The 11,563-nt window shown below is 43.1% G+C and overlaps 1 long non-coding RNA gene across 1 annotated transcript; it reads right to left on the bottom strand.

Moving 5' to 3' along the window:
* Positions 1 to 974: 974 nt before the first annotated feature.
* Positions 975 to 11,205, bottom strand: LOC135535914 (uncharacterized). The gene is made up of 2 exons (XR_010454907.1): positions 11,117 to 11,205; positions 975 to 9,159 (listed from the first exon to the last, which is right to left on the bottom strand). It is a non-coding gene; the product is annotated as an uncharacterized LOC135535914 (long non-coding RNA).
* Positions 11,206 to 11,563: the final 358 nt, after the last annotated feature.

Genomic DNA, 11,563 nt, shown 5'->3' with positions numbered 1-11,563 from the left:
TCCACACTCTATTCCACACTCTATTCTACACTACTCTACACTCTATTCTACAATATTCCACACTATATTCCACACTCTATTCCACACTCTATTCCACACTCCTCTACACTCTATTTCCACACTATTCTACACTCTATTCCACAATATTCCACACTCTATTCTACACTTTATTCCACATTCTATTCCACACTCTATTCCACACTCTATTCCACACTCTATTCCACACTCTATTCCAAACTCTATTCCACACTCTATTCCACACTACTCTACACTCTATTCTACAATATTCCACACTATATTCCACACTCTATTCCACACTCTATTCCACACTACTCTACACTCTATTCCACACTACTCTACACTCTATTCTACAATATTCCACACAATATTCCACACTCTATTCCACACTCTATTCCACACTCTATTCTACACTCTATTCCACACTCTATTCCACACTCTATTCCACACTCTATTCTACACTCTATTCCACACTCTATTCTACACTCTATTCCACACTCTATTCTATACTCTTTTCCACACTCTATTCTACACTCTATTCTACACTCTTTTCCACACTCTATTCCACACTCTATTCCACACTCTATTCAACACTCTATTCCACACTCTATTCCACACTCTATTCCACACTCTACTCTACACTCTATTCTACACTCTATTCCACACTCTATTCTACACTCTATTCCACACTCTATTCCACACTCTATTCCACACTCTATTCTACACTATTCCACACTCTATTCTACACTCTATTCCACACTATTCTATACTCTACTCTATATTCGTGACTCTATTCGTGACTCTATTCGACACTCTATTCGACACTCTATTCGACACTCTATTCGTGACTCTATTCGACACTCTATTCGACACTCTATTCGTGACTCTATTCGCGACTCTATTCGACACTCTATTCGACACTCTATTCGACACTCTATTCGTGACTCTATTCGTGACTCGATCAAATCAAAGTTTATTTTTCACGTGCGCTGAATACAACAGGTTTAGACCTTACAGTGAAATGCTGAATACAACAGGTGTAGTAGACCTTACAGTGAAATGCTGAATACAACAGGTGTAGTAGACCTTACAGTGAAATGCTGAATACAACAGGTGTAGTAGACCTTACAGTGAAATGCTGAATACAACAGGTGTAGAGACCGTACAGTGAAATGCTGAATACAACAGGTGTAGTAGACCTCACAGTGAAATGCTGAATACAACAGGTGTAGTAGACCTCACAGTGAAATGCTGAATACAACAGGTGTAGTAGACCTCACAGTGAACTGCTGAATACAACAGGTGTAGTAGACCTTACAGTGAAATGCTGAATACAACAGGTGTAGTAGACCTTACAGTGAAATGCTGAATACAACAGGTGTAGTAGACCTCGCAGTGAAATAAGGAATACAACAGGTGTAGTAGACCTCACAGTGAAATGCTGAATACAACAGGTGTAGTAGACCTTACAGTGAAATGCTGAATACAACAGGTGTAGAGACCGTACAGTGAAATGCTGAATACAACAGGTGTAGCAGACCTTACAGTGAAATGCTGAATACAACAGGTGTAGAGACCGTACAGTGAAATGCTGAATACAACAGGTGTAGTAGACCTTACAGTGAAATGCTGAATACAACAGGTGTAGAGACCTCACAGTGAAATGCTGAATATAACAGGTGTAGTAGACCTTACAGTGAAATACTGAATACAACAGGTGTAGAGACCGTACAGTGAAATGCTGAATACAACAGGTGTAGAGACCGTACAGTGAAATGCTGAATACAACAGGTGTAGAGACAATACAGTGAACTGCTGAATACAACAGGTGTAGTAGACCTCACAGTGAAATGCTGAATACAACAGGTGTAGAGACCGTATAGTGAAATGCTGAATACAACAGGTGTAGAGACCATACAGTGAACTGCTGAATACAACAGGTGTAGTAGACCTCGCAGTGAAATGCTGAATACAACAGGTGTAGAGACCGTATAGTGAAATTCTGAATACAACAGGTGTAGTCGACCTCACAGTGAAATGCTGAATACAACAGGTGTAGTAGACCTCACAGTGAAATGCTGAATACAACAGGTGTAGTAGACCTCGCAGTGAAATGCTGAATACAACAGGTGTAGTAGACCTTACAGTGAAATGCTGAATACAACAGGTGTAGTAGACCTCGCAGTGAAATGCTGAATACAACAGGTGTAGTAGACCTTACAGTGAAATGCTGAATACAACAGGTGTAGTAGACCTCGCAGTGAAATGCTGAATACAACAGGTGTAGTAGACCTTACAGTGAAATGCTGAATACAACAGGTGTAGTCGACCTCACAGTGAAATGCTGAATACAACAGGTGTAGTAGACCTCACAGTGAAATGCTGAATACAACAGGTGTAGTAGACCTCACAGTGAAATGCTGAATACAACAGGTGTAGTAGACGTTACAGTGAAATGCTGAATACAACAAGTGTAGTAGACCTCACAGTGAAATGCTGAATACAACAAGTGTAGTAGACCTCACAGTGAAATGCTGAATACAACAGGTGTAGATCTTACAGGCTTTTTTTTAACCAACAGTGCAAAAAGGTTATTATTACTATATACAGTAGAGAGGCTATATACAGTAGAGAGGCTATATACAGTAGATAGGCTATATACAGTAGAGGCTATATACAGTAGAGGCTATATACAGTAGAGGCTATATACAGTAGAGAGGCTATATACAGTCGAGAGGCTATATACAGTAGAGAGGCTATATACAGTAGATAGGCTATATACATTAGAGAGGCTTTATACAGTAGTGAGGCTATATACTGTAGAGAGGCTATATACAGTAGAGAGGCTTTATACAGTAGTGAGGCTATATACAGTAGAGAGGCTATATACAGTAGAGAGGCTATATACAGTAGAGAGGCTATATACAGTAGAGAGGCTACATACAGTAGAGGCTATATACATTAGAGAGGCTATATACAGTAGATAGGCTATATACAGTAGTGAGGCTATATACAGTAGTGAGGCTATATACAGTAGAGAGGCTATATACAGTAGAGAGGCTATATACAGTAGTGAGGCTATATACAGTAGTGAGGCTATATACAGTAGAGAGGCTATATACAGTAGAGTGGCTATATACAGTATTGAGGCTATATACAGTAGTGAGGCTATTTACAGTAGCAGGGCAATAACAGTAGCGAGGCTATATACAGTAGAGAGGCTATATACAGTAGAGAGGCTACATACAGTAGCGAGGCTACATACAGTAGCGAGGCTATATACAGTAGTGAGGCTATATACAGTAGTGAGGCTATATACAGTAGCAGGGCTATGTACAGTAGCGAGGCTATATACAGTAGAGAGGCTATATACAGTAGCGAGGCTACATACAGTAGCAAGGCTATAAAAGTAGCAAGGATACATACCGGTTAGTCGGGCTGATTGAGGTAGTATGTACATGTAGATGTGGTTAAAGTGACTATGCGTATATGATGAACAGAGAGTAGCAGTAGCATGAAAGAGGGGTTGGAGTGTGGTGGGACACAATGCAGATAGACTGGTTCGCCAATGTGCTCGTATGTATATGAATGTATAGTTAAAGTGACTGTGCCTATTTGATAAACAGAGAGTAGTGTAAAAGAGGGGTTGGGGGAGGAACACAATGCAAATTGTCCGGGTAGACATTTGATTACCTGTTTAGGAGTCTTATGGCTTGGGGGTAGAAGCTGTTGAGACGCCTTTTGGTCCTAGACTTGGCACTCCGGTACTGCTTGCCATGAGGTAACAGAGAGAACAGACTATGACTGGGGTGGCTGGGGTCTTTGACCATTGTTAGGGCCTTCCTCTGACACCGCCTGGTATAGAGGTCCTGGATGGCAGGCAGCTTGGCCCCAGTGATGTACTGGGTCGTACACACTACCCTCTGTAGTGCCTTGCGGTCGGAGGACGAGCAGTGGCCGTACCAGGCAGTGATGCAACCAGTCAGGATGCTCTCAATGTTGCAGCTGTAGAACCTTTTGAGGATCTGAGGACCCATGCCAAATCTTTTCAGTTTCCTGAGGGGGAATAGGCTTTGTCGTGCCCTCTTCACGATTGTCTTGGTGTGTTTCGACCATTCTAGTTTGTTGTTGATGTGGACACCAAGGATCTTGAAGCTTTCAACCTGCTCCACTACAGCCCCATTGATGAGAATTGGGATGTGCTCGGCCCTCCTTTTCCTCTAGTCCACAATCATCTCCTTAGTCTTGATTACGTTGAGGGATAGGTTGTTATTCTGGCACCACCTGGCCAGGTCTCTGACCACCTCCCTATAGACTGTCTCATCGTTGTCGGTGATCACTCTTGTCATGTGCAAACTTAATGATGGTGTTGGGAGTCGTGCATATCCACGCAGTCGTGGGTGAACAGGGAGAACAGGAGGGGACTAAGCACGCACCTCTCGGGGGCTCCAGTGTTGAGGATCAGCGTGGCAGATGTGTTGCTACCGACCCTCACCACCTGGGGGCGGCCCGTCAGGAATGTCCAGGATCCAGTTGCAGAGGGAGGTGTTTAGTCCCAGGATCCTTAGCTTAGTGATGAGCTTTGAGGGTACTATGGTGTTGAAATGTGTCAATGAACAGCATTCTCGCATAGGTGTTCCTTTTGTCCAGGTGGGGAAAGGCAGTGTGGAGTGTAATAGAGATTACATCATCTGTGGATCTGTTTGGGCAGTATGCAAATTGGACAGGGTCTAGGGTTTCTGGGATAGTGGGTTTCTGGGATAGTGGGTTTCTGGGATAGGCAACAGTGGGTTAACTGCCTTGTTCATGGGCATTTACCAGCCTTTCAAAGCACTTCATGGCTACGGACCTGAGTGCTACGGGTTGGTAGTCATTTAGGCAGGTTGCCTTCGTGTTCTTGGGCACAGGGTCTATGGTGGTCTGCTTGAAACAAGGTGGTATTACAGACTTAATCTCGTTGCAATATGTCTCAATTGAACACACAGTAACACGTAACACGTGTTTTGGTTTATGCCTTTAACAGCAGCAGGTAGCCTTGTGGTTAGAGCATTTGACTTGTAACCGAAAGGTTGAAAGATTGAATCCCCGAACTGACAAGGTCAAAATCTGTCGTTCTGCCCCTGAACAAGGCAGTTAACCCACTGTTCCTAGGCTGTCATTGAAAATAAGAAGTTGTTTTTAACTGCCTTGCCTCGTAAAATAAAATCAATGTTAAATAATGATGCCCTGTCAAACAGTGTTCCTTTTGTCAATAATAACTATGACAAAAATAATCATTGTCAACGACCTAAAAATCGTTGTCAACAAAAACTATAAATGAGACAATTAAAACAAATTAACCAAATGTCTCCTATCTTAACTCCCAGAAAATATTCTGGGCTGTTCTACCAATTGGTCTGAGGAGGTCACAGTCACCTGCACAAACCACCATATAGTGAGAGAGAACAAGACCAAGATGTACAATGCAAGGCTTCTCTTCAGACAACAACATTTCCCACCACATCTTCTCTTATCACTCTGTGATAACTGTTGTAACATGTTAAGGTGACGTTAGATTAAAGGCTTAAACTATCAAAGGAGGTCCTATCAAAAACACTGAAATCAACTCATAAAAACGCCACTTTATCCTTTCAAACCCTTCATTCTGGGTTGTACAATCGAAATGATAAATTATCCGTATTCCATAAGTCTAACACTTGTAAAGCCATGGCAGTAAAACGGTTTAAATTAAGACCTTCGCTTCATCACACTCACACACATACTTCATTACACATGCTTCATACACATGCTTCATACACTTACACACATGCTTCATCACACTTACACACATGCTTCATCACACTTACACACATGCTTCATACACTGACACACATGCTTCATTACACTGACACACATGCTTCATTACACTTAAACACATGCTTCATACACTGACACACATGCTTCATTACACTTAAACACATGCTTCATACACTGACACACATGCTTCATTACACTGACACACATGCTTCATACACTGACACACATGCTTCATTACACTGACACACATGCTTCATCACACAAGTTCATTTACGGAAATACTATCATCATAATAAAGCTAAAATCTACAGTCAAGGTTATACTTCTATTAGTCAATCTATCAAAAAAATACACACACAAGGGATTTGTAGCTCGATGTTTAACCATTGTTTCCATAGCTCTTACCACAATGGTGTTTTAATATAAATGATTAACTCAACTTTAAACCTTCTAAACTTGTCAAACAAAAGCAACCTTCAGTTATTACTCATCGTCTCAATCTACAGTGGGAAAGGGAAGCTCATCCAGCTTCGGTAGCTCACCATCCCCTTGAAGAGCATTAAACGCTGAGACCGTATTACACAGGGAGAATAGCCTTACAGCCTGTTAGATAGCCTTACAGCCTGTTAGATAGACTTGCAGCCTGTTAGAGAGCCTTACAGCCTGTTAGAGAGCCTTACAGCCTGTTAGAGAGCCTTACAGCCTGTTATATAGCCTTACAGCCTGTTAGATAGCCTTACAGCCTGTTAGATAGCCTTACCGCCTGTTAGCCTTGCAGCCTGTTAGAGAGCCTTACAGCCTGTTAGAGAGCCTTACAGCCTGTTAGATAGCCTTACAGCCTGTTAGATAGCCTTACAGCCTGTTAGAGAGCCTTACAGCCTGTTAGATAGCCTTACAGCCTGTTAGAGAGCCTTACAGCCTGTTAGATAGCCTTACAGCCTGTTAGATAGCCTGACAGCCTGTTAGATAGCCTTACAGCCTGTTAGACAGCCTTACAGCCTGTTAGACAGCCTTACAGCCTGTTAGATAGCCTTACAGCCTGTTAGACAGCCTTACAGCCTGTTAGATAGCCTTATAGCCTGTTAGACAGCCTTACAGCCTGTTAGATAGCCTTACAGCCTGTTAGATAGCCTTGCAGCCTGTTAATAATAGAATTATGCAGCCTAATCAAAAAACACACGCTGCAGCCCATTGGGCAATATGAGATCCCCAACTTCCCAACAGGGACTCCAACCAAGTTGCAAGCGTCCGCTCTAGTTGTGGGGAATAATTTCTAGCAACAGTGACAATGTATTGGGCAAGATCAGTCACATTAGAAGAGCGACCTGGGACAAAAGTACAACATTCATCGCCTATGATTGCACAAGTGCCCCCTTGAGCTGCCAGAAGATAGTCAAGAGCCTCTCTGTTCTGAAGAGTCATTTCAGCCAATTCTTTTAGTTCCCCATTCAATTGTTCCAGTGCATTTCGAGTCGCATTGCCAATTTTCTCTACGTGTCTAGAGATATCACGGATTTGGTCTTGGGCGCCGGCAACTCCATACCCAGGGACAAACCCGTCAAAGAACCTGGAGGCAGGTGCCTGAGTGTGAGTGCCGTCGGCCAGAGACCTCTTATCTCTCCTCGTCCCAGGAGGTTTGTAGTCTCTGAAGAGAGCCTTCAGATTCTGGTCATTGTTTGGAACGGTTCTCATTGCTGTCACCACAAACCCAACAGTACAAGTACCTCCCCAGTTCAGGGGAAGGCTATGGTAAGCCATCTTACCACACAACCAGTAGGTGCCATTAGGGGCTCCTCTCAGAGTTGTTCTATGTTTGTCAAACCAAATTGTAAACGGTTCTTTATCAGCCTGGCCATTCTCCTGTATCACCTTTAAATTGCAAGCATTTGATCCATTAATATTCATTGTACAATTACATTTGAATTCACCCAAATAGTGATCTCCATATCCCCTAATACACCAAGGGGCAGTCGTCACCGCAGCCACTGAAATGGGTGGGAGTGAAACACTATCAGGTCTCACATAACAGAATATATTGGGTTGATTATATACCTTAACATTGTTGGTCATAGTGTAAAAAGGTATTTTTCCTGCCAACGCTATAGTAAAGTTCACCCCTATCGGGACTCCTACAAGGGGGAAGCCTGCCCCAACCTTCCCCGGACTCAACCCACACACCCAGCAGTCCTTTCCTTTGAATGTCAGGTTGGCAACCATTTGTGCTCTAGATAAGAACAAATTGTCCTCCTGGTTGTGAGGGCCCAGCAGGCCTCTCCTTCTACGGTGACCATCTACTTCTGGGCCACTACTCCAGGCCTGTGTTCGCCCCTTTGGCTCAGGACTCATTTGACCCTCTGTCGGGTTTCTTACAAGAAGACAGCCTGCTGTTCCTATTAGCATTCCTGTGCTAAAGCAGAGGAGGCCTCATCTTCTCCTGGATCAGGAGCTCGTCTGCAGTGCTACGCGTGGATCCAGGTTTCTCTCTCAGCAACCTTCACCGCAGTGGGGGGTGGTCTTGAAGAACTTGATATCGACGGGGGTCGTTCCAACTCTTTCTCCTGAAGTCTTTGACCACCACGGAATCACCTGGGTTCAAACAGTGTTCGGCCCCACCTGTTAGGTTCGGCATAGACGCCTTCACCCGTGGGAAGAGAGTCCTAAGAACACTGTTATGGGGAGGGAGACACAATTCTCTACAATGTCTTCCTCCGTTCCTTGCAGGGACAACCTGTTCTGGGGAAAAAGGTGTATTAGTCATTAGTCTAACGTGGTGTCTCTCAAGTCCAACCTACAGTCAACAGCAATGGCTAGGTCACAGTCATGGTCTTCACCGGCATCTGCTTTAGGGAGAAGCATTGAAGGGTTAACATGTCATTCCCATACTCACACATCCACATTCCCTTAGTGCCCAAACACACCCAGTAGTACTCCATCTGCATCTTCAATGGTTCTCTTGCAGTTACCTCCTATGCATATATAATAACACCTTGCGCTATTTACTATTTACCTGTGGCTCTCAGACCACGTAGACACTACACATCAATGCCCATAGACAACGGGGCTATTCTTGCCCACGTCTTTAGCCTTCTCTCTAAGATTATGGTATCTTTCCATTTACTTCATTTTTAAGGTTTAGTTTTATTGTTTTTTTTTTTTTTTAAATAAAAATTCATTTAAATTGACTTACTGAAAAGTCAGTAGATGTGTCCCTCTATTGTTCACTTACGATATGTCTCCTGCCGAGCAGTTCACAGTCAAGGTCTGGTCTGGGCGGGTCCGAGTCGTCTTTTCGTCAGATGAGAACTTCCCTCACGTCTTCCAATAGAATGTGCAGAATCAATCATCCTGTTTGTGATGCGGAAGGAATACGAGCCTTAGGTCACCAGGCTACCCTGGGGTGTTGGACTAGTAACCGAAAGGTTGCAAGTTCAAATCCCCGAGCTGACAAGGTACAAATCTGTCGTTCTGCCCCTGAACAGGCAGTTAACCCACTGTTCCTAGGCCGTCATTGAAAATAAGAATTTGTTCTGACTTTAAAGGTTAAAAAAATAATAATATAAAACAAAAACTGCCAGAACTGGGCTGTTCTGCCAATTGGTCTGAGGAGATCACAGTCACCTGCACAGAACACAGGAGTGAGAGAGAACAAGCACAAGATGTACAATGCAAGGCTATCTCTTCAGACAACAACCTTTCCCACCACACTTCCTGTATGTTTAATAATGGCATGCCATTGGTTACACTGTTTGCCAGCTATGTATACGAGGCGATAGTAGGCCTCGTAGGACAAGGCTATCTAAGGGAGCACAAGATGTGAGTAAAAGGTTATGAATTATTTCATGAAAACAAAATGTATGTGATTCAACTGGACTTAGAGTTTTCATCAACTGATAACAACTAAAACTAATGAGGGATGAAATTACTCAAATGTGACTAAGATTTAAGGTCTTTTGAGACTAAAAAGAATATAAAATAGTTATCAAAATAAAATACTTGTGTCAAACAATCTCTGAGACGAGCACATATGCTCTCTTTCTCACACACACCCACACACACACACACACACACACACACACACACACACACACACACACACACACACACACACACACACACACACACACACACACACACACACACACACACACGTGGACCAAAATACTCAAAAGAAAATTGGGAGATTAAATATAGTGTTTACCTCCTTTATCTCAACAATCGAGTGACAACTCAAACCTTTGTTTGGTTAGTAGAATTGAATTACACAATTATGAGATTTTAAAACATTTACATTTTTTAAACATCTGCAAAGTCACAAATCTGACAAAGTTTCCTCTGGATCTAAAATGTTGCCATGTCAGGTATTATTTAGGAGCAGACAGTCTACAGGTCTGGAGTCAGTGATGATAAGTCAGGTAGTAATGAGGAGCAGACAGTCTACAGGTCTGGAGTCAGTGATGATAAGTCAGGTAGTAATGAGGAGCAGACAGTCTACAGGTCTGGAGTCAGTGATGATAAGTCAGGTATTAATTAGGAGCAGACAGTCTACAGGTCTGGAGTCAGTGATGATAAGTCAGGTATTAATGAGGAGCAGACAGTCTACAGGTCTGGAGTCAGTGATGATAAGTCAGGTATTAATTAGGAGCAGACAGTCTACAGGTCTGGAGTCAGTGATGATAAGTCAGGTATTAATGAGGAGCAGACAGTCTACAGGTCTGGAGTCAGTGATGATAAGTCAGGTAGTAATGAGGAGCAGACAGTCTACAGGTCTGGAGTCAGTGATGATAAGTCAGGTATTAATTAGGAGCAGACAGTCTACAGGTCTGGAGTCAGTGATGATAAGTCAGGTAGTAATGAGGAGCAGACAGTCTACAGGTCTGGAGTCAGTGATGATAAGTCAGGTATTAATTAGGAGCAGACAGTCGACAGGTCTGGAGTCAGTGATGATAAGTCAGGTATTAATTAGGAGCAGACAGTCTACAGGTCTGGAGTCAGTGATGATAAGTCAGGTAGTAATGAGGAGCAGACAGTCTACAGGTCTGGAGTCAGTGATGATAAGTCAGGTATTAATTAGGAGCAGACAGTCTACAGGTCTGGAGTCAGTGATGATAAGTCAGGTATTAATTAGGAGCAGACAGTCTACAGGTCTGGAGTCAGTGATGATAAGTCAGGTATTAATTAGGAGCAGACAGTCTACAGGTCTGGAGTCAGTGATGATAAGTCAGGTATTAATTAGGAGCAGACAGTCTACAGGTCCGGTTCTTTCTGTTCTTTCCCAGCTCTTTCCAATTGTAAATCCACTCACCTCTTTGAATTGGTGTGAGTGGTTCTTCAGATGAGTTTGTCCTCAGGTCTGGAGTCAGTGATGAAGTCTGTCTCTCCCTCCTCTCTGTCTGTCTGCTTCTCCCTACAGCCAGCGGTGGTCTTTTATACAGAACAGCTGAGTGTGCTACATGTCTGTACCTGTGTGTTTGTGTGTGTGTGTGTGTGTGTGTGTGTGTGTGTGTGTGTGTGTGTGTGTGTGTGTGTGTGTGTGTGTGTGTGTGTGTGTGTGTGTGTGTGTGTGTGTGTGTGTGTGTGGGCTGTAGCTATCATGGAACTCAACTGCTCAAAGAGTTTCTTCCTGTTACACAGAAAAAACAACAACAAAAGCCTGTGTACATGAGGAAGGAAGTCAACGTTTGACTGTGGTGTTCATTGCTAGAGATACATACAGTGTAGCTACGGTAACAGATCAATGGAACCCCGTGGG

The sequence above is a fragment of the Oncorhynchus masou genome, unplaced genomic scaffold (assembly GCF_036934945.1).
Source record: "Oncorhynchus masou masou isolate Uvic2021 unplaced genomic scaffold, UVic_Omas_1.1 unplaced_scaffold_531, whole genome shotgun sequence".
In the NCBI taxonomy this organism is placed as follows: Eukaryota; Metazoa; Chordata; class Actinopteri; order Salmoniformes; family Salmonidae; genus Oncorhynchus; species Oncorhynchus masou.
The sequence above is the reverse complement of the archived record's forward strand: the minus strand, read 5'-3'. Positions and strand labels throughout refer to the sequence as shown.